The sequence below is a fragment of the Astatotilapia calliptera genome, chromosome 3, assembly GCF_964374335.1.
Source record: "Astatotilapia calliptera chromosome 3, fAstCal68.1, whole genome shotgun sequence".
Taxonomy (NCBI): Eukaryota; Metazoa; Chordata; class Actinopteri; order Cichliformes; family Cichlidae; genus Astatotilapia; species Astatotilapia calliptera.
Window position 1 is genome coordinate 8,986,505 of NC_137424.1, and position 23,400 is coordinate 9,009,904.

The window sequence follows — 23,400 nt, forward strand, 5'->3', positions numbered from 1 at the left end:
TCATTCATAAATATTCTGTTCCAGCTGCTGGAGGACAACATCATCACTTTTGTGAAGAACGAGCTGAAGAAGATCCAGAAGGCTCTGAATCCAAATAAGCCCCAGTGCTTGGAGTTTCAGAGGGAGGATGATGAGCAGAGGAGAAACAGCAGAGAGGCATTTGTGAAGATCACAGTGGACTTCCTGAGGAGAATGAAGCAGGAGGAGCTGGCTGACCGTCTGCAGAGACGTAAGAGGATTTATCTAAAGATTTAAGCTGCTGGATAAATGAGAGACTTGTGACACCAGTGTGTTCAGTCATTTCTCAGTGGGTCAGAAATTGTCATCAGCATTTTGTAAAATGTGATTGTTAAAGTTGTATTTTTATTATTATTATTCAGAACTTCCAGCTGCTGTTTGTCATCGTAACCTTAAATCCACCCTGAAGAAGAAGTTCCAGTGTGTGTTTGAGGGCATCGCTAAAGCAGGAAACCCAACCCTCCTGAATCAGATCTACACAGAGCTCTACATCACAGAGGAAGGGACTGCAGAGGTCAATGATGAACATGAGGTCAGACAGATTGAAACAGCATCCAGGAAACCAGACAGACCAGAAACAACCATCAGACAAGAAGACATCTTTAAAGCCTCACCTGGAAGAGATGAACCAATCAGAACAGTGCTGACAAAGGGAGTGGCTGGCATTGGGAAAACAGTCTTAACACAGAAATACAGCCTGGACTGGGCTGAAGACAAAGCCAACCAGGACATCCAGTTCATATTTCCATTCACTTTCAGAGAGCTGAATGTGCTGAAAGAGGAAAAGTTCAGCTTGGTGGGACTTGTTCATCACTTCTTTACTGAAACCAAAGAAGCAGGAATCTGCAGCTTTGAAGACTTCCAGGTTGTGTTCATCTTTGATGGTCTGGATGAGTGTCGACTTCCTCTGGACTTCCACAAAACTACAATCCTAACTGACCCTAGAAAGTCCACCTCAGTGGATGTGCTGCTGATAAACCTCATCAGGGGGAAACTGCTTCCCTCTGCTCGCCTCTGGATAACCACACGACCTGCAGCAGCCAATCAGATCCCTCCTGACTGTGTTGGCATGGTGACAGAGGTCAGAGGGTTCACTGACCCACAGAAGGAGGAGTACTTCAGGAAGAGATTCAGAGATGAGGAGCAGGCCAGCAGCATCATCTCCCACATCAAGACATCACGAAGCCTCCACATCATGTGCCACATCCCAGTCTTCTGCTGGATCACTGCTACAGTTCTGGAGGATGTGCTGGAAACCAGAGAGGGAGGACAGCTGCCCAAGACCCTGACTGAGATGTACATCCACTTCCTGGTGGTTCAGGCCAAAGTGAAGAAGGTCAAGTATGATGGAGGAGCTGAGACAGATCCACACTGGAGTCCTGAGAGCAGGAAGATGATGGAGTCTCTGGGAAAACTGGCTTTTGATCAGCTGCAGAAAGGAAACCTGATCTTCTATGAATCAGACCTGACAGAGTGTGGCATCAATATCAGAGCAGCCTCAGTGTACTCAGGAGTGTTCACACAGATCTTTAAAGAGGAGAGAGGACTGTACCAGGACAAGGTGTTCTGCTTCATCCATCTGAGTGTTCAGGAGTTTCTGGCTGCTCTTCATGTCCATCTGACCTTCATCAACTCTGGACTCAATCTGCTGGAACAACAACAAACAACCTCCAAGAAGTCTGAAACAGGAGATTCTGCAAAGAAACACTTCTACCAGAGTGCTGTGAACAAGGCCTTGCAGAGTCCAAATGGACACCTGGACTTGTTCCTCCGCTTCCTCCTGGGTCTTTCACTGCAGACCAATCAGACTCTCTTACGAGCCCTGATGACACAGACAGGAAGTAACTCACTGACCAATCAGGAAACAGTCCAGTACATCAAGATGGAGCTCAGTGAGAATCTGTCTGCAGAGAAAAGCATCAATCTGATCCACTGTCTGAATGAACTGAATGATCGTTCTCTAGTGGAGGAGATCCAACAATACAGGACTTCAGGAAGTCTCTCCACAGGTAAACTGTCTCCTGCTCAGTGCTCAGCTCTGACCTTCATCTTACTGTCATCAGAAGAAGATCTGGATGTGTTTGACTTCAAGAAATACTCTGCTTCAGAGGAGGCTCTTCTGAGAATGCTGCCAGTGGTCAAAGCCTCCAACAAAGCTCTGTGAGTAAACATGTTGTCATCGCTTCATTGTTAAAATCATGGGAAATAAATCAGAAATGCTGAGTTCAAAGAGCACTGTAACATTTTTTTAAAATAGTAAATTAAATGATCATCAGTCACTCGGTAAATATATGGTAGTTTTAATGTTTCACTCCAGCATTTCTAAAACACACTTTGTTCTGTAACTCTTATCAAAGGACAATCCAGACCCAGCCTATAAGAACATGAGCTCTGATGCTTCAGCCCCTCTGACAGGTTTATTATCCTCAGCTTGTTCACTTGTCTCCAACTCCAGGAGTTTGGTTGTTTTATTCTAAAGCACAAACTTCACCTGCCAGACTTCACCTACATCTTTTTCTGATGTTCATAATTTAAGTTCAAGTTTGTATCTCACTTTCAGTGCACACCCTCCCTTTTTAAATATAAATCTCTGCTGTGCTGTCATGTTTTCATCCTGTATGGAGGGAGAAACTCGGTCTTCATTACTGAAATTGCCTCTAAGGTCGTGTTTCTTGTCAGTAACCATATGTAACTGTAAGGCTTCCATAACCAGTGTTATCACAGAATTACAGTGGGTTCACTCTGGGTCCTCTACAGTTTCTTCCCACTGTCCACAGACATGCAGTTAGGTTACCTGGTGATCTAAACTTCATGCAGGTGTGAGTGAGAGTGGTTGTCTGTCCCTCTGTGGGCTTAGTGGAAGAGACTGGATGGATCTCTGCTTTGTCTTTGATATATGCTGACAGCAAACATTCTCCATGAAGTCTGCATTTCAGCTCATCTCCTTTATACACACCTTTAACAGGAAGAGTTTTATACAGCTAGTGTTTAAAATCAAGTGTTATTCACAATACACAGGTAATGAGCATGATTATTGAATTACTAAAATTTTCTAAAATAATTGTTTTAGTTAATATTGTATGACAGTGTACACAGAATTATTAGCTCAGTAGGCAGAGTGGTCGCCCCATGATCATAAGGTCAGGGGTCGAATCCACCGAATAATTACCTTGTGGTACCCCTGAGCAAGGTACCATCAAGGTACCAATCATGTGCACTGGACTGGTAGCACTCATAGTCTCATAGGTTTAAATAAATTTTTTTAAAAAAGGGTTCAACATATAAACAAATTTAATTTGATCACATATATTGTTTGTTTTTTTTTGTTTTTGTTTTTTTCCTTTCTCTCACAGACTGAGCAGCTGTAACGTCTCAGAGAAAGGCTGTGAAAATTTGTTGTCAGTGGTCAGCTCCCAGTCCTGTAGTCTGAGAGAGCTGGACCTGAGTACCAACAGCCTGAAGGCTTCAGCAGTAAAGCTTCTGTCTGCTGCAGTGGAGAGTCCACATGCCAAACTGAATGTTCTGAGGTCAGATCAATTTGTATTATGTTTAGTTCTGTTTGTTTATGTGTTTGATGTTTGTTTTTGTTTATGTCTTTATCCAGTTATCCTTGTTTCATAGCATTTTTATTTTATTTCAAAGTTAAACGGAAGTTTTACTAACCTGCTCAGCACAAGACAATAAGCTATTGCACCTTGATTACACTTTAACAACAATCTTTATTCATGTTTTTATCTTCAGACTTAACATCTGTGAACTCTCAGAGGAAAACTGTGAAGCTCTGTCCTCAGTTCTCAGCTCGCAGTCCTCTAGTCTGACAGAGCTGGACCTGAGTATCAGAAAGCTGCAGGATTCAGGAGTGAAGCTTCTGTCTGCTGGACTACAACGTTTAAACTGTAAACTGAATACTCTGAGGTCAGATCAGAAAACATTTAGTTTTTAGAATTATTAATTAAAGTTCATACATATGATGTTGTATCTTAGTATCTTTATGTTTTCTTTAAAAATAGAAAGTCAACATTTAATGTTGTGAAATGTATTAACAAACTCTACATGAGTACTTGTTTTATAGATTGTCTTTTATTTTTCAGACTGAGTGGCTGTAACCTGTCAGAGAGAAGCTGTGAAGCTCTGTCCTCAGTCCTCAGCTCCCAGTCCTCCAGTCTGAGAGAGCTGGACCTGAGTAACTCTGACCTGCAGGATTCAGGAGTGAAGCTTCTGTCCGCTGGACTAAAGAGTTCACAGTGTGCAGTGGAAACTCTCAGGTCAGGATTCAAACTTTTCCACAGATGATCATTTGAAATGTGATTTATATTATTGTATAAACAGGTAACTTTTACAGCTGTCAAGTGAACTTTTATTTACATTTGAGTGGATAATTGGACTCTGAATTACTAAAAGTTGTTATAGTCATGTCTTTGTTTATTTAAAAAAATACTTCATGCACTGCCTAATTTAAAGATTTAGGCTCCTTTGGGCCCATAATATATATATTTGATTTCTTTGTGAATGAAATTAGGAGGATATTGGCGACTGCTGATTGGCTCGCTGTTTGTTTTTTATTCACAGTACTTAATTTTAAAGGCTGATTTCTCAAAATGAGATGTTTATCTTTTCTTCTACAACACGTGGAGCCACCAAATCTTCTTGCTTGATTTATTCATTACAGTTTGATTTAAAGAATATTAGACTCGTAACATAATAAATATATTTATTTCACTTCTTCTTGAGAGAAAGAAAGGGATGACTGGGTGAGCTCCAGTGGTTCATCCCAGCAGAGAGAGCAGCACACTGGGCTGCAAATGATCACAGTAGTAATGGCCATAGTTTGATAAAACAGGCAGTCTTACCCTGTAGATAATACAGGGTTCTGGTGCCGATGTGGGGGAGGGGAGTCGCCCGGTACTAACTACATACTACTAACTACCTCATCCAGATGTCTTCCCTACTAAACCTGATAAGAAGTAACTGCAGTAGCCTTATAGGTCAAATCAGTTTCACCTGTTAAAGTTAGCTCCACTATTAATTAGGGGTGGGGGAAAAAATCGATACTGTGTAGTATCGTGATATTTTGTTTGCTAATAATGTATCGATACAGGGACAGCAGAAATCGATATTTTGTTACAAACAATTTTTTCTCTGAAGTCAACATGCTCTGGAGTCAGAGCATGTTGACTTCAGAGCATGTTGATCCTTTTTCTGAGCAACAATCCTGACATTCCTTCACTGTCCAAATGTGTTTAACTTTTTTTTTGGCAGCAATAAACATGACAGTTTACTTATTTTAATTTAAGACATGTTTAATTTTAATTAAGTTTGAAACTTTTTTATTTAATGTAAAATTATATATTTTTTTAAATTTACTTTCAAATTCTTCAGTTGCTGAAGGGGCTGCATAGTTTTCATAAATTGCATAGTTCAGAATAGCTATAATTGTACCAGATGGTTGCATTCAGTTAAGTTGGACTAGACTGTAATACAAACCGTTCAGTTTGTCAACAATAAAACTGACTGAAATGAGAGAAAGACTGAGTGTGAGACTTTGATATTAGATAAAATGAATATTGATAAAGTTTACCTTTATGTGCAGAATTTAAATATCGCAAAATATTTTAAAAAATCGCAATAATATCGTATCGTGCGTTAAGTATTGTGATAATATCGTATCGCGAGTTGTATGGTGATTCCCACCTCTACTATTAATGGTGTCACTTGTTATTTCTGGGATGAGTTTAGTAGCCTGAACAGCTGCTTAAAGGAAAGTAATTAAATAATAAAAATAACCTAAGTCCGGGGGAACCTGCAAGAGCTGTTTGCACAAAGAATAATGCTCAGACTTTGAGGTTTTATCGTTTTACACAAGGTTTAAAAATGAATGTCCACAATTGAATTGCAGAAATTGTTATTGAGCTAATACTGATGTAGTTGTTATCTTTGGTAAGGAGAGGTTGGAGGAAGGATGAGCACAGTCAGGCCTAAAGATGCTCTTAATAATAATAATGGATTGCATTTATATAGCGCTTTTCGAGACCCTCAAAGACCCTTTACAATCCCACTACAGGGAGTGCAGAATTATTAGGCAAGTTGTATTTTTGAGGAATAATTTTATTATTGAACAACAACCATGTTCTCAATGAACCCAAAAAACTCATTAATATCAAAGCTGAATGTTTTTGGAAGTAGTTTTTAGTTTGTTTTTAGTTTTAGCTATTTTAGGGGGATATCTGTGTGTGCAGGTGACTATTACTGTGCAGAATTATTAGGCAACTTAACAAAAAACAAATATATACCCATTTCATTTATTTATTTTTACCAGTGACACCAATATAACATCTCCACATTCACAAATATACATTTCTGACATTCAAAAACAAAACAAAAACAAATCAGCGACCAATATAGCCACCTTTCTTTGCAAGGACACTCAAAAGCCTGCCATCCATGGATTCTGTCAGTGTTTTGATCTGTTCACCATCAACATTGCGTGCAGCAGCAACCACAGCCTCCCAGACACTGTTCAGAGAGGTGTACTGTTTTCCCTCCTTGTAAATCTCACATTTGATGATGGACCACAGGTTCTCAATGGCGTTCAGATCAGGTGAACAAGGAGGCCATGTCATTAGTTTTTCTTCTTTTATACCCTTTCTTGCCAGCCACGCTGTGGAGTACTTGGACGCGTGTGATGGAGCATTGTCCTGCATGAAAATCATGTTTTTCTTGAAGGATGCAGACTTCTTCCTGTACCACTGCTTGAAGAAGGTGTCTTCCAGAAACTGGCAGTAGGACTGGGAGTTGAGCTTGACTCCATCCTCAACCCGAAAAGGCCCCACAAGCTCATCTTTGATGATACCAGCCCAAACCAGTACTCCACCTCCACCTTGCTGGCGTCTGAGTGGGACTGGAGCTCTCTGCCCTTTAGCAATCCAGCCACGGGCCCATCCATCTGGCCCATCAAGACTCACTCTCATTTCATCAGTCCATAAAACCTTAGAAAAACCAGTCTTGAGATATTTCTTGGCCCAGTCTTGACGTTTCAGCTTGTGTGTCTTGTTCAGTGGTGGTCGTCTTTCAGCCTTTCTTACCTTGGCCATGTCTCTGAGTATTGCACACCTTGTGCTCTTGGGCACTCCAGTGATGTTGCAGCTCTGAAATATGGCCAAACTGGTGGCAAGTGGCATCTTGGCAGCTGCACGCTTGACTTTTCTCAGTTCATGGGCAGTTATTTTGCGCCTTGGTTTTTCCACACGCTTCTTGCGACCCTGTTGACTATTTTGAATGAAACGCTTGATTGTTTGATGATCACGCTTCAGAAGCTTTGCAATTTTGAGACACCTGCATCCCTCTGCAAGATATCTCACTGTTTTTGACTTTTCTGAGCCTGTCAAGTCCTTCTTTTGACCCATTTTGCCAAAGGAAAGGACGTTACCTAATAATTATGCACACCTGATATAGGGTGTTGATGTCATTAGACCACACCCCTTCTCATTACAGAGATGCACATCACCTAATATGCTTAATTGGTAGTAGGCTTTCGAGCCTATACAGCTTGGAGTAAGACAACATGCATGAAGAGGATGATGTGGACAAAATACTCATTTGCCTAATAATTCTGCACTCCCTGTATTCATTCACTCTCACATTCACACACTGGTGGAGGTAAGCTACAGTTGTAGTGGTAGGTTAGGTTTTGCCCAAGGACAAAATGACCAAGACAGAGAGAGCTGGCTCATCAGACAGACAAGCTCATCTTGTAACCTACTGGTTCGCTGGTCAGCACACCAGCTGACTAGCGAACCGGCTAACTAGCACACCAGCTAACTAGCACACCGGCTAAATAGCAAATCAGCTAACTAGCAGACCAGCTAACGGCAGCCACAAGCTGAAGGACGATTAAATGTAGTGGAGATATCAGAGATGACACTGGTGTGTCCGATTCACTCTTTAGCACTCTGGTCACTCCGGTGTGTCAGCCAGAACACCACTGAAGGCCAAATGATCCCAGCATGTGGAATAAAGAGCTTAAGGTTTGGTTTGAGACACTTTATTCTTTCACTGATTGATTCTTGCGGCTGTGATCATGTGTGTGGTTTCTTACAAAAAGGAAGTACACAATACAAATACATGACAAATAAGATGAATAGATAAGTTACATATCCAGTTATATGTACGTACATCAGTATAGCTAATATAGCCATATATAAGGACAAAGATCACAGTACTATAATGCAGTAATGTTAAACACAAAGGTGTATATCTACATAAATCTGTCCTATCAGTGATCAGGGTACTGTAGTATACTTCCACTACATAAACTATAGAAACTAAACGACATTAGTGTGACTTTAAGTTACCATCAGTACAGACGAACTGATGGTAGTTGTACAAAATAAAGGCATTGCAATTATTGTGAAGGGCTTCCGGTTAAACTAAGATCAGCTGATTACCTCATAACAAATTGTTTGCTATAGAACGCAGCTCCCACTCTTCATTAATATCATGTACTGTAACTCCCAAGTAACCATGGTTACCCAGCCACGCCCAGTAGTCTCCAGAGAGACCAACAGCTGGTGCACGTTGTAACGCCGTGGCTTTCATAGTCTCTCCTTTTTCTACAGCTCATGTGTTCTTCTTGTGATGGTGCGTCTTGAGGGAGGCTCATACATGCCGTCATTTGTTGATCCTAAGAACGTTCCTCAGACCGACTTCTTCAACAACACTAATCGGCCTGCAGTTTGTAGCTACTCACTTCACTGTGGTGTTTGTTAGCTTGTCTTTCTTTGGTTTTATCCTGACTCCTCCCACAAGCTGATCCTACGTAGTCTGCCCAAGCCTCCCACCTCTGTTTGTTTGGGTGGTTTGTTTGCTGCCATCAACAGCGTGTAATGCATTTAAGTGATACTTCAGACATGAAGTACTGCGACAATAAAAAACTCAACTTTGCTTAAAAATAACTTTAGTTGTATCAACACTGCCCTCTGGAATAATTAGACTTTGGTGACAAACTGATGTGATCTCCATGTTTCCTTTGTTGGACTGTGGGCGAGTGTCAGAACTGAATGTACTGAGTAACATGTGGAGTTTAAATATGTGTCAGTTCCAGTTTTAGAGCTCTAAAGTGCAGCTATCATGTTAGGAATATGTTAGGAATAGACAGGAACACTGAGCAGACTGAGGTCAAATCTTTATTTATCCAGTTCATCTGTAGGCTGAGCTCAGTCCATCCATTTAGTGAAATGATGTTTAAAGGTCTCCTTGTTCTGTGAGCGTGCACAGATCCTGAAGCAGAAAGCCTGGGTTAACAGAGAAATGATCATCACTGTGATGATGCTCACCATCTCTGACTGGGATTTGAGGTTTTGTCAAAGCAGCAAAGAAAGCCTGGCTATGTTGGACTGGGTGTGGAAGCAGCTCCCAGTTTGAGTTCAGGAGACAGACACCCTCTCTACTTTGACGATCAGCTTCAAACTTTCCTTTTTGATAAAACTTATAGTTAGAGCTGGATCAGGTGACCCTGAACCATCACTTAGTTATGCTGCTATAGAGATGGATAACAGATGGATTGTTGTTTTGTGTGTCTGCAGTCTGTCAGGCTGTCTGATCACAGAGGAAGGCTGTACTTCTCTGGCCTCAGCTCTGACCTCCAACCCCTCCCATCTGAGAGAGCTGGACCTGAGCTACAATCATCCAGGTCTCTCAGGAATGAAGCTTCTGTCGGCTGGACTGAAGGATCCAGGCTGGCGACTGGACACTCTCAGGTATGGAGAGAATGTCTGATATAGGAGGAAGAGCTGGAATCATTTCCTGTGTCTTTCACTCACTTCCTGTTTGTTTCCTGCAGATGAGACATGAACAATCACACATGCAGGAATATTTTCAGGGACAGACACACTAGTCTAGCTGGATAGTACATGGATATTTATGTAGGGGGTCTTCAAGGAGTCTGTTTGCAGGAACATTAATGATAACTGATAAGTCATGTTGAGAGTTTCATTAAAAGTAGACTTACAGTTAGGTAATATTTGGACAGAGACAACATTTTGTAACTTTAGATACAAGTATCAGCCATGTGTGTGTTTCCCATGCTGTATGTCCACAGTCACAGTGACAGTCAGTGACACTGACAGAAGGATGAAACAAGGCTGTGAATCATTTCAGTCTGTGTGTGTGACAAAGAGGCAGACAGGAGCAGCTAACATTTGGAAATGGAAGCTTACTGGAAACACTACATTCACGGCTGAATTCACAATAGATTTGTTCTCAAGTGCACATTTAGCAGCTAATGCTAATACTGTTTTCCCTTTGCTTTCTACAGCAGCTATTGCTAAGTAGGCCACTTTGCTCCGCTAAGGATTTGTGTGACCATGATGGAGACTCTGATAAGCTAATGCTGCTAAGCTAATGCTGTTTATGGGCCCTGTTAGAATCAATATTTCATTCTCATTCTGTTGTTTGAGAACAATATTAACGTTTCACATCATTATAACACAAGAGAAAAGGGTATTGGCATTAGCTACTAGTGCTTATTCACCTCAAATTACCTTTAGCTGCTAAAAGCAGCCAACTTAGCATTAATTCCTCACTTTGTTGTTACCCAACGGAAAAGAGTATTAGTATTAGCTACTATCATTTTTAATAAGTAAGAGAAAACAGTATTAGCAGTAGCGCATAATGCTAATTCACGTCAACGTAGTATTAGTTAATAATGGCAGCCTACTTAGCATTAACTGCTCACTAATATAATGCTAATTCGCATCAAATTAGCATTAGCTGCTCAAGTTGTTATAAGGAAAAAGAGAAAACGGTATTAGTATTAGCTGCTAATAATTATTCACCCCTAATTAGAGTTAGCCCCTAATGGCAGTCTACTTAGCATTAACTCCTGACATTGTTATAATGCAGGGGAAAAGAGTTACCATTATCGGATGATGCTAATTCTCATCAAATTAGCATTAGTTAATAACGGTAGACTTCGTATCATTAGCTGCTGTCATTCTTACAAAGGAAACATTATGAGCATTAGCTGTTAATCCTTTTTCATCTAAAATTAGAATTAGCCACTAATGGCGTATTGTTAAAAAGTAAGAAAAAACATTGTTAGCATAAGCGGATAATGCTAATTCATCTCAAATTAGTATTAGCTAATAATGGCACCTGCTTAGCATTAGCTGGTCACATTGTTATAAGGCAAGAAAATATGGTATTAGCATTAGCTGCCAATTTCTATTTACCTAAAATTAGCATTAGCCACTAATGGTAGCCTATAGCAAAAACGTCTTAATGCTAAATGAAGTTAATTAATGCTAAGTAGGTTTAACTGAAATTAAAGTAGTGTTAGCATTAGCTGCTGATATTGTTAAAAGGTAAGATAAAACATTGCTAGCAGCAGCGGATAATGCTAACACACATAATAATTAGCATTACCTAATAATGGCAGCCTTCTTAGCATTAGCTGCTCATATTGTTATAATGCAAGGGAAAAGAGTTGGCAAAAACAGTGTTAGCATTAGTGGATAATGCTAATTCACCTAAATTAGCATTAGCTAATAATGGCTACGTACTTAGCATTACCTACTAATATTGATATAAAGCAAGAAAATAGGGTATTAGCATTAGGTTCTAATGCTTTCTCATCTAAAATTAGAATTAGCCACTAATGGCATCCTATTTAGCATTAACTCTTCACATCGCAAGGGAAAAATTAGAATTCAATAAAAAAAAAAGTGTTCACATTAGCTACTTGTATTGTTAAAAAGTAAGAAAAAACATTGTTAGCATAAGGGGATAATGATAATTCACCTCAAATTAGTATTAGCTAATAACGGCAACCTACATAGCATTAGCTGGTCACATTGTTATAAAGCAAGAAAATATGGTATTAGCATTATCTGCCAATTCCTATTCACCTAAAATTAGCATTACCTGCTAATGGCAGTCTACTTAGCATTAACTCCTCACTAATGTGATGCTAATTCACATTAAATTAGCTTTAGCATTAGCTGCTAGCATCAGCCTACCTAGCACTAGCTGCTCACATTGTTAAAAGGGAAGAGAATACGATATTAGCATTAGCTGGTAATATTTATTCACCCCTAATTAGAATTAGCCACTAATGGCAGCATACTTAGCGTTAACTCCTCACATCGTTGTAATGCAAATGAGGCTAACTTGCATTAAATTAGACTGCTGTTATTAGCTAATGCTATTTAGCAGTAGCTGCTCACATTGTTATAAAGCAAAGGAAAACGATATGAGCATTAGGTTCTAATGCGTATTTGCCTTAAATTAGACGTAGGTGCTAATGGCAGCCTACTTAGCATTAGCAGCTCAGATGTTATAATGCTAGGAAAAAGAGTGTTAGCATTAGCCGTTCACATTGTTATAAAGTTAAGGGAAATAGTGTTAGCATTAGCTACTCACATTTTTAAAAAAAGTAAGTGTTAGCATTAGTGCATAATGCTAATTCATGTCAAATTAGCATTAGTTAATAACGGCAGCCTATTTAGCATTAGCAGATAATGTTGAATTTGGCCCACTGGAAAAGTTAAGAACTAAAGATTTAGGAGTGTTTCTCGATAGCTCTTTCTCGTTTGAGAAACAAATAAATTCTGTTATTAAAACCAGCTGTAAGGTTTATATTGTTGATTGTCATTTATGCTTAGAAATATTTACTCATATATGCTTAGAGTTGTATAATCGATTGCATAATGATAGAGGTTTGATCCTGAGTAGTCTGTAAAGACTCTGTGTGCCTTCCAGAGTGCTCTGGCATGCACACACCACTTGGGGCCATGAGAGAGGTCGTACCCTCTCTTACTGATGTATGGTGTAGGACAGGGGTCTCAAACTCAATTTAGCTGGGGGCTGCTGCAGGCAGAGTCTGGGTGAGGCTGGGCTGCATTAGGTTTTCCACAAGAAAGGCATGGTTAAAAAATTCCAATCTTCTCAAATCTCTTTATTTTTATTTTTTAACACAAAATATGAAAAATGAATAAACAAATTAAGAATAAATAAGAAAAAAAATCAATCTGTAATACATAAATAAAATAATAATAAGATATTTTTAGTCAGTGAACTTGTGTGTATCTTTCAGTCTTCTATATCTGCTGTATTTAGATTGAAATGTCTGTATTAACAGTTCTATAACCTTCTTCTGAACATGAATGGAACACTGTAGAAAATGAACTGTTCTTCTGAACATGGCTTCTCTTGCCTACTCCTTGCTACTAGAGACCTGGCAGCGTTTCCTCTCGCATAGCCGAGCCAGATTTGGCCTGAGGGAGGAAGCAGTTGCGACCCTCAGTATGTCTTGAAGCTGATCATCTGTAAGTCTGGACCTGTACTTGGACTTATTGAAGTTCAAAGTGGAGAAGAGCTTTTGGCACAAGTATGTGCTACCAAAAAGGCACATGGTCCGCTTGAACATTCGGGAAAGCCGAGGGAAACTAGGGCTCAAGTCTCTCAAAAATTGTCCAAGCTTCTCTGCTTTTCCACTCACCTCCCTGAACTTTGCTTTGAGTTCAGAGTTGCACTGCAGCTCAATGAGCTCCATTTGAAGCACAGAAGGGGCATCTTGCACATCAAAGGAGAAGGGGTCCGCAAAAATGTGAAAGGTGGCTCTGTGTGTCTTGAAGTCAGCAAATCTGGGATCAAATTCCTCCTGTAGCCTCAAAATGACATCAACATACTCGTCAGCACTGAATGGTGTGCCTGCATCCACGAGTGCCTTGCATGCTGGGAAATGGCAAAGGTTTGTCTGAGAGAGCTGAGCTTTCCAGAGCGCCAGTTTTGTGGAGAATGCTCTCACGTTGTCATAGGCAGCACTGACAAGTTGCCCCTGGCCTTGTAACGTCTTGTTCAGTACATTAAGCTCATGTGTCATATCAACAAGAAAAGCTGAGTCCATGAGCCATTTGGGATCAGTTAGCACAGGAACACTAACTCCATCCTTCTCCATGAAGGCTTCACTTCTGCTCTCAACTCAAAAAGTCTCTTTAATACATTTCCCCTGCTGAGCCAACGTACCTCAGTGAAGTCGAGCACATCCCCATATTCTGACTCCATTTCCTCTAAAAAAGCCCAGAACCTTCGGTGCTTTAAGCCCCTGGATCTGATTTGGTTGATGCATTTCACAACAATAGACATCACATTGTCAAACTTCAGGCATTTGCTGCAAAGGACCTGCTGATGGATGATGCAGTGCAGAGCAATGGCCTCCTCCACGCCTTCCTCTTCCAGTTTGTTTTGTGCCACCAGTCCATGTTTCCTCCCTGTCATTGATGGCGCTCCATCTGTTGTTATTCCAACAAACCTCTTCCATGGCAAACCAACATTCTCAATGGCATCACACAGCTTGTAAATATCTGCTGAGCGGTGGTCTGGCCATGCATTGGAATTACTGTGAGCAGCTCCTCCATCACTTCAAAACTGTCATCAACACCACGGACATACATTGGGAGCTGGGCAGTGTCGGTGATGTCTGTGGTCTCATCAAGAGCGACTGAGTATACACTGAAACATTTGGCTTTCTCACACAGTTGGTCATAAATGTCACTTGACAGGTCAGAAATGCGATCTGCTGCGGTGTTGGCAGAAAGGCTGATGTTGCTAAACTGACCTTTCTTTCCCGGACAGACTATATTTGCAGCCTGCAATATGCACTTTTAGACAAATGCACCTTCTGTGAATGGCTTCCCTGCTTTAGCAATCATCTCACTAACCACGTGGCTCCGACTGCTGCATTATTCTCTTTGGTTGCTTTCTTGGAGAAATCTTGCTGCCTCAGTAGATCTGTTTTAAGACTGGCAACCCGGTTCGCTCTCTCGTCTCCCTGGTATTTTGCATCCAGCTCAGCATGTCTAGTTGTGTAATGACGTTTCAAATTGTATTCCTTGTGCAGCGCAACTTTCTCTGTGCAAATAAGACAGGTCGGGGTGCCCCTGTGCTCAACAAAGAAATATTGCATTTCCCACTTTTCCTGAAATTGTCGGTGCTCATCACCAACCTTTCTCTTCACCGCAGGCTTTGAAAAAGACATGTTTGGGGCTATGTGACATTTATAATTCTACTTGGTGTCACTGTCGCATTGAAGTTTCAATCAAGCGTTTAGCCGACGGACGGGGAACGTCTCAACGCGTAGAGAACGTCATTTCTGCTTCTTTTTCTTGCAACCGTAGCACGGCGATCGGCAGATAAAAAGCCGGTAGCAGTCTCCTTTGTTTTTACGCTCGATGTTCATGTCTTTCATGACGACACGAACACCGTGGCGTTTGCAGATGGTAGAAAGTGCAGGGATAGCGAGCGCAAAAAAGGCGACTGCTCACGGCGCCGGGCTGTTGTTACAGGAGAAAGAAGCGGAAATGACACCGTGACATATAACAAATAACATCAGCTGTTTCTGATGTTAGTTGTTTTGACTGCTTTTACATTATATTGAAATATATGTAATGTTCATGTTTGCTGCAATGCAAACGCAGTGATGCAAATAAAAACATGGAGCCACAAATTACGGTGCGACCCTATAATTAGTCCGGGTTACCGGGGACTGTTGTTGCCGATGAACAGGTGTCGCTATGTGACTACAGACTAAATTGGGCTGCATTGAGTTCATGACTTTTCTTTTATCCCGCCGCCTACGCATCACTGTGAGAGTTAATATGAGATCTCTCTCTGTGGAAAAATAACTTTAAATCCCACTGACGTGTGTATAAATCTATATACGTATAATGTCCCGCTGGGCAGCAACTTAAAAAAACAACTTTTTTTGAAGTGTTGTGAACGCAGCGCGCTGGGGCGAATGTCGGTGTTTGCCCAATAGAAAGGAGGAAGCCAGCCAGGCACAGGAAAGAAAGAAACACTCCAGGGCAACGCTGCTGGAACTTTGACTCATTGAGAAATGTTTCCCTGCTTGCATCAAGCCCGGCTGGTGTCCCCTGAGATCCATATCCCACCCTGATTGGTGGGTTAATTCAGCTCCGCCCACAACACTGTAAAGTGTCATACATTATCAAACTAACATTACATTTTCATATTAAGGTGGGGCCAAAAACTATCGTCCTGCGGGCCGCAATTGGCCCGCGGGCCACGAGTTTGAGACCCCTGGTGTAGGAGGACACCTGCTCTGTGTCTGGTTAAGTATAAGAGCCCTTTGTTAGGGGGACCGCTGGACTCTTAGCACCAGCTTTGGGGTCACAGGGTCACATCTGGAACACACACACACACACACACACACACACACACACACTATGCACAGACTGGTACTCTTTGTTCATACCTGTGTAAGACGTCATAATGAACTTGTGCATATTCATGTAAGCTCAATAAAGAGCAGTGTTACGAGGGAGCAGACGAGAGCGACTGAGGTCAAGTGAAGGAACGGCGCTGTCACAGTTCTCTCCCTCATCAATTGTCTGGTTCCAGCGGTGGGTCTGTGCTAGACGACCCATCACCAGCTTTTTCCACTGGTTACCAGTACGTGGTAGAATCCACTTCCAGATCTGGTTGTCTTTAAATCTGTGAATGGATTGGCTCCATCTTATCTCTCTTTAACAAAAGAATCCAAGTGGAGCCCTCAGGTCTGCAGATAAGCAGCTTCTGACCAGAACTAGACGTAAAAACAGAGGTGAGCTTTATCGATGGCTGCAGCCAAACTCTGGAACAGTCGCCCTTCACATCAGGTCGTCACCAACACTGGACATTTTTAAAAGCCGGTTGGAAACACATTTGTACTCTGTAGCTTTCAATCCTGACCAGTCTTTATAGTCATTACTGTGTATGTTTCCTATTTTCTCTCTACTCTGTGCAGCACTTTGGCTCAAGCTGTTTTTAAATGTGCTGATAAATAAATGTAGATTTCTTTGAATAAAACAGTGGAGCCGAGCTTTGAGCTCAGTGTGTAACAGTGTGTGTGTGAGAGCCATGTAATGTCCATGTGTGCATGCTGACTGTGCTGCTCTGACCCCCCTCCTCCTTTCAGGGTGGAGCCTGCTGGAGTCCGATGGTTGAGACCAGGTCTGAGGAAGTGTAAGTGTGTTTTTAATGGGATTCATGAAAACAAAGCAGCACACATTCAACCATCTTCATCATGTCAGGAGTCATCATCAAAGTGTCAATCAATGAACAGATGATGGATCAATAACTGCAGCTGGATTGTGTTTGTTCTCTCCATCAGATTCCTGTCAACTCACAATCGACACAAACACAGTGAACACAAAGCTCCAACTGTCTGACAACAACAGGAAGGTGACACGTGTGGAGGAGGTTCAGTCATATCCTGATCATCCAGATAGATTTGATGTTTGTAAACAGCTGCTGTGTAGAGATGGTCTGACTGGTCGCTGTTACTGGGAGGTCGAGTGGAGAGGAGGCGTTTATATATCAGTGAGTTACAGAAGCATCAGAAGGAAAGGAAGCAGTTATGACTGTTTGTTTGGATACAATGATCAGTCCTGGAGTCTGTACTGTGATTATAATGGTCCTCGTCATGTCTGGCACAATAAGATACAAACATCCATCTCCTCCTCCTCCTCCTCCTCCTCTGTCTCTAACAGAGCAGCAGTGTATGTGGACTGTCCTGCTGGCACTCTGTCCTTCTACAGAGTCTCCTCTGACACTCTGATCCACCTCCACACCTTCAACACCACATTCACTCAAACTCTTTATCCTGGGTTTTGGTTCTGCTCTCCTGGTGCCTCAGTGTCCCTGTGCTGAGTGGAGTGTAAAGAGTGTCTCCTGTTACAGAAACACTCTGACTGTTGAACAGATAGTTCAGTCTGTACATGTCTGTCTCTTTCACTCACAAACACGTTTTCAGATTCATGGATTCAATCAGTTGATGTTTGAAACTCTTCTAAATGATTCCTTGTAAACTTCTTCCTCTTCAGTCACAAACAAACAGGAAGTGATGTCACATGTGTTCCTGTCCACACAGCAGAATGAGTCTATTGCTGACAGTGATGTACAAACAGAGTGAGCATTTCTGAGGCCCAAAATAAACTGAGTAGTTCACTGAATGAACAATGGACTGTGAGCTCAGTTCCTTCATCATTAGTATGGATTATATATGTATATGTATTATATTAGTATCATATATATCAGGTGCTGCTGCTTTCAGTCATTGTGCAAATGTGCTGTTTGTAAGCTTGTAAAGCTGCAGTCAGCTGAGACTGAAGAAGTCACCTGATCAGTGAGCAAACGTTTCTGAAAACGTCCAGATGAACAGAATCAACCTTTTGGGATCAGCCAGCAATGCAGCATCATTGTTGTTCAGCTTCAGAGGTTTGCAGGAATGAACTGATGACCAGAAACAGCTGCAAAGTCCAAGAAAATACCAGCTGGAGTTCAGCTGCATTTGAAGAAGTCAAAGAAAAGTAAGGATGGCAAAGGGCGACGTTTTCTTCCAAAGAGCTGCAAACATGGTCGACGCCTCATTAGAAGAATCATCTGGACGTTTGTGAGGAACTCTAACCAAGAAAGCAACGTCACACAGATCCAACAGACAGTTTCCATGACTGCAAGTGTTCAGTGGAAAAATGCTACATTGCATTATTGCATCCTCTCACCACAGGAGGCGCTGTTGGCACCACTGATTGCTGATCAGCTGTTCTCTGATGATCTGATTGATACTGTGAATAACGGGACTCACTGAACTCTGTGACACAGTGAAGATTACAGAGTTTAACTTCAACATCTGACTGACGTCACACAGACAGAAGGATGAACCAGTGAGGCACAGAACACAGTTACTGGAGATACTGGATCAGCTCCATGTGAACCTCTGATGGAGAAGCTGCTGAGCCAGAGAAACATCAGGACATGACAGCAGCTGCACTTATCTAACAACATGTAGCAGAGCTGATCTATGTTAGAGGATCTATCACAGCAGCTGAAGCCAAAGTCCAACACTGGATACCAGCTGAGCCTGTGCTGAGTGTAGTGTTACAGGAAAAGGGCAGAAACACTGGTAGCTCCCAGTGATGCTGACTGGGGCACAGAGCTGAATGATGCAGCATCAGGACACTGTTTCAGTCTGACTGACAGAGAAACCTGTAGCTGTATCTACATGTGAGGCAGAGGCCACACAAGCAGCTTTCTATGTTTCACAGTGACTGAGATCTTCAGTGGGGGTGGACATGCTCCTGTACAGACCTCTGAGGAGAACCAAGGTGCAGTCAAAGAGTCCAGTCTGTCCTCACAGATGTGAACATGTGCTTTCATCAGGTCTGCTGTCAGCTAGCAGGCTCACATCAGAATCACTGTTCCTGAAAAACACAGTCTGTGTGACATCATCAGTCAGCTGATGGTCCCAGATCTGAATGGTTTCTGTCTCTACTGAGGAAGTCAGAGAATATCACTGAGGTGTGGATCAGGTCTGAGTGAGCTGTGGAGGGACAGCTTTAAACAGTCCACAGGTCTCACGCCCTGCTCAGTCTGCTAGCAGATACCTCGTATTGTTCCAGATTTGCTGACATCAGCAGCAGCAGCACAGCTGTGTGATACCATGAATCTCAGTTATTGATCCAACACACAGTAAATACAAAGATCAGGATTTCTGAGAGTAATCATTATGAGTCTGAACACATGATCACTGAATGTTAGTCTCCACAATAATAAGCTAACACAAGCAAACACAGCTTTCAGCTCTTATTTTGAAACTGGCTTATTTAGAGAGCTGTGATGTGAGCGTGCCTGGCTCTGAGGCACTTGGGTCAGCCTCTGTTGTTTAGAAGTGTTACAGACTGTGAATGACACAGACCTGTCAGTTTCCATGTTTGTCTGTAACACAGCTCAGGGCTCCATGCTGAACGCATCCATCCAGTGTTATTGATCCAGGACTGATACCAGCATTGGGATCAATACTACAACACACAATCACATGTGTCCACGTGATGTGTTTGACCAGCTTTATTCATTAATGATCAATCAGCTTATTTACTGCATCTGAGTCCAGCTTCATTTAAATGATCCAACCATGAAAATGACATCAGTCCTACAGAAGCACTTCATGCTAACAGGAAGTCATTGATTAAGGTGGAATAACACAGAGACACAACCACTCACAGCTAACCTGACCCCACTAACTGCATGTGTTTGGACTGTGGGAGTAAGCCGGAGTACCGGAGAGGACGCACACAAACACGGGAGAACATGAAGCTCTGAAACAAAGATGGTGGATTTGACCTCAGGACCACGCGGGGTTACGGGGGTCATGACCCCCCAATAATAGATCCAGCTACACTGAAACTGTCAATTTCATTTACTTTTACTGTTTTAAAGCTATCAGGCTGCTTTGTGGCTCACTCAATACTAAACTAAGATACTTTCAGTGTGAATCATTTGCAGGAACACAGGCAGGATTTAAAGTGCAGAACTTTACAGTCTCTGTCTCAAAGTTGGTCTGAACATGCTAACAGCTCTTTGTTTTTTTCAGTTTTCACTGGTTTGATGTAATGAAAGAAATTTTAAAGAAGCAGACGATTGTTGTTATTTTAGTTCTATAGTTTCATAAATCGTGGTGTGGATCTAAGTCAACATTCAGAATAAATAAGATAATACAGCACTTTGATGGTTGCCTTTGTATTTTCCCAGCAGTGCTCAGGTTGGTTCTCAGCTACATTTACATACAGATGTTAATGTGTTCAGCAGCTGGACTCATCTGAGGAAGGAACATTGGAAAGGTGCTCAGTGCACAACTGCATCACTAATTTTATGTAAGACCCTGTGTTTTATTGTATTTATATATTTGTAACATTTGACTCAAAGACTTTTGGGAAGGATGAAAATGTTTTCAGGAGGAAGTTTTTCCTTCTGTCCGACTGCAGTACACACAACACTGCGTCTCCCCCCATTATCACACTTCCTCAGGCTGGTGATGAGCGCCCCCTGGTGTCAGTGTTGATGACGTCATGCACAGTGAAACATAAACAGTGTCTGTTAATAAAAAATCATGTGTCCATTTTCATGTTTGCATCATGTTTCTGTAAAATCATCAGCTGTTTCTGAACCTTCTTCATTGTTTGACTCATTCCAACAGCTGTGAGCTGTGATGGAGTCAGAGCAGCTTCATCACTGATGTTCAGGTGAAGCTGAACTTAATAAACTGTAGAAATGATCAGGATTCAGGCTGGATGTGTAAAACACTTCTGTGTGAGGTCGCAGTGCTTCATATGTGTGTGTGGGCTGAAGCACACACGTGTGAGTCCTCAGAGGTTTCACACACATCACTGCACACACTTATAATCCTAGTTTAAGCTTGTGGATCATATCGGACACATCAGCAGCTCTTTGGAGACAAAGATTTGAGATTTAAGATGAGTCATAGTCTTTCTATCCATGGTAGCTTCCACTGCTGAGGCTCGGGAAACATGAAGAGGATAATTAAGAGCAAGCATCAGCTCTGTCTCATCTAACTACACAGTATTATGATCATGCACTTATGTCTCAAACTAAGACACAATGAGACAAAATGAGTTCTGTGAGTCTTTAGATTATCAGTAAATTCTGGTGACAGTTTGACGCTCAGTGGAGCCATTTTTGGTTTGTGATGAGTGTTTTGTGAGCTTCTGTTTTGTGAATCGCTCTTTGTAATTTAGAAGATGGTGCAGAAATGTGCGCGCCCTTATCTGAGAGGACACGGAGAGAGTGTCGCAGACTCGAGGTGAGGAGATAAACCTCGGAGCAGGATGGCCTGCACGTTACCCATGTGCATCTTTTCAGTGACATCAAGTGAACCCATAATAAGCATTTCTATGTCTTAGACATCATGTCCATTTCTAATGAGAGATTATTTTTAAATGAGGGAAACCTGGTGTAACAACACGCTTACAACAGAGCTAAAGGTTCACCACAGTGAGACGGTGGGACTCTGATAAGAACTGAAACACTGTGTATGAACAGCTGAGACAAAACTATATATAAACACTCATTTATTCCAGTTTAGTTTACAATGATTTTAAAGTAATGTGGAACGATTCATGTTCATGAGCTGTTACAAACACAACTATTGATTTGTCTATATATGGTCGGACTACAAGGCTCGTGTTGAGGCTCTTGGAATAATGTGTGAATTACAGCAAGAAATGATGGTTTTCCATTTTACCAAAGTGGAATAAAATCACCACAGCAAAGAAATCATGTTATTGTCTGCAGCTAAAATATATGGTGAACATGGTTTTATAATAATGTGCAAACACAACCTCACTCTGCTCTATACGAGGAGCCAACCACAGCTGTCCGGGTCTTCATCCACCACCTCCACCATCTTTGCTCATCATCATTCACTTAATTGCTGATTGGTTTAAATCAAACTCCATTACAGGTTCAACTCCATTATATAACAGCATGTTGACTTTGGATCTGGTGTGCAGTGCCACCTTAAAAGATGAGGAAACTAAGAGATTACAAAAAAAGAAGTGGAGGAGTTAAAGAGCTGCAGCAGATTAACAGTTTCTGACAGTCATGTGTTAGAAATAGGACGATTAGATGAGCTGAGGGATCCATCTACTGCTCAGTGAAGCCTCATCAGAAACAGTCTCAGTGGAAGGATGGCTCTATTGTTAAGGAAGGACACAGGCAGAAAGACTGGCGTCTGTCACACAGGAACTGGACTGAAAATCAGCTGCACATATTCATCAGTATGTGCAAACATATTATAGGTGTGGAATTCAGGACAGTACCATCAGAAGTTGATCCACTGTGCAAATGTCTGATTGGCAGTGGCTTCATTTTTCACTATGAACAAACTGCTAATGCAGCATCACAGGACGTCAGCCATGGATTGGCCTCCCCAGACCTCAACATTACTGAAACATCTTAACAGAGGATGGAAACAAAGGGAACCAACATCCAAGAAAAGAGCTGCTGCTGAAAACTTCCTCACAGAAAACACAAACAAGCTTGACTAAGAGACTCCAGGCTGTGCTGAATTATAAAGGTGGACTGACCTCCAGGGTCCTTAGTATCATATAAGCTCAGTTTGTGTCTTATATACTTTCCATTTATATAACAAAATATATAGAAAGGAGGGTGGTTTAAGATGTGTGTAGAGTTTTATTCATTATCTTTAGACAAACAAAGAAAGCACCATCCATTCGTCTCCAGTCTGTATGAAAAACAGGGGAAAGGTCAAATTAAAACTTTGAAATTCCTTTCACAATAAATCCATAAATAAACAAAATCAAACACAGAAAAGTGTTTAAACCCACTTTTCCATAAAGCTGTCAATAGGAAATGTTCCAGTAAACATGTCTGTGTTTCTGCTGTTTTCCTTTCATGCATCCACAGCTGACAGGTAACCCTATTGGAGTCGCCATAGTGACGGGTGGCGTCTCAGCTTCAGCGTGTTGATGGGCACAGCCATGGTTACCACAGCTGGAGTTGGTGTACGGC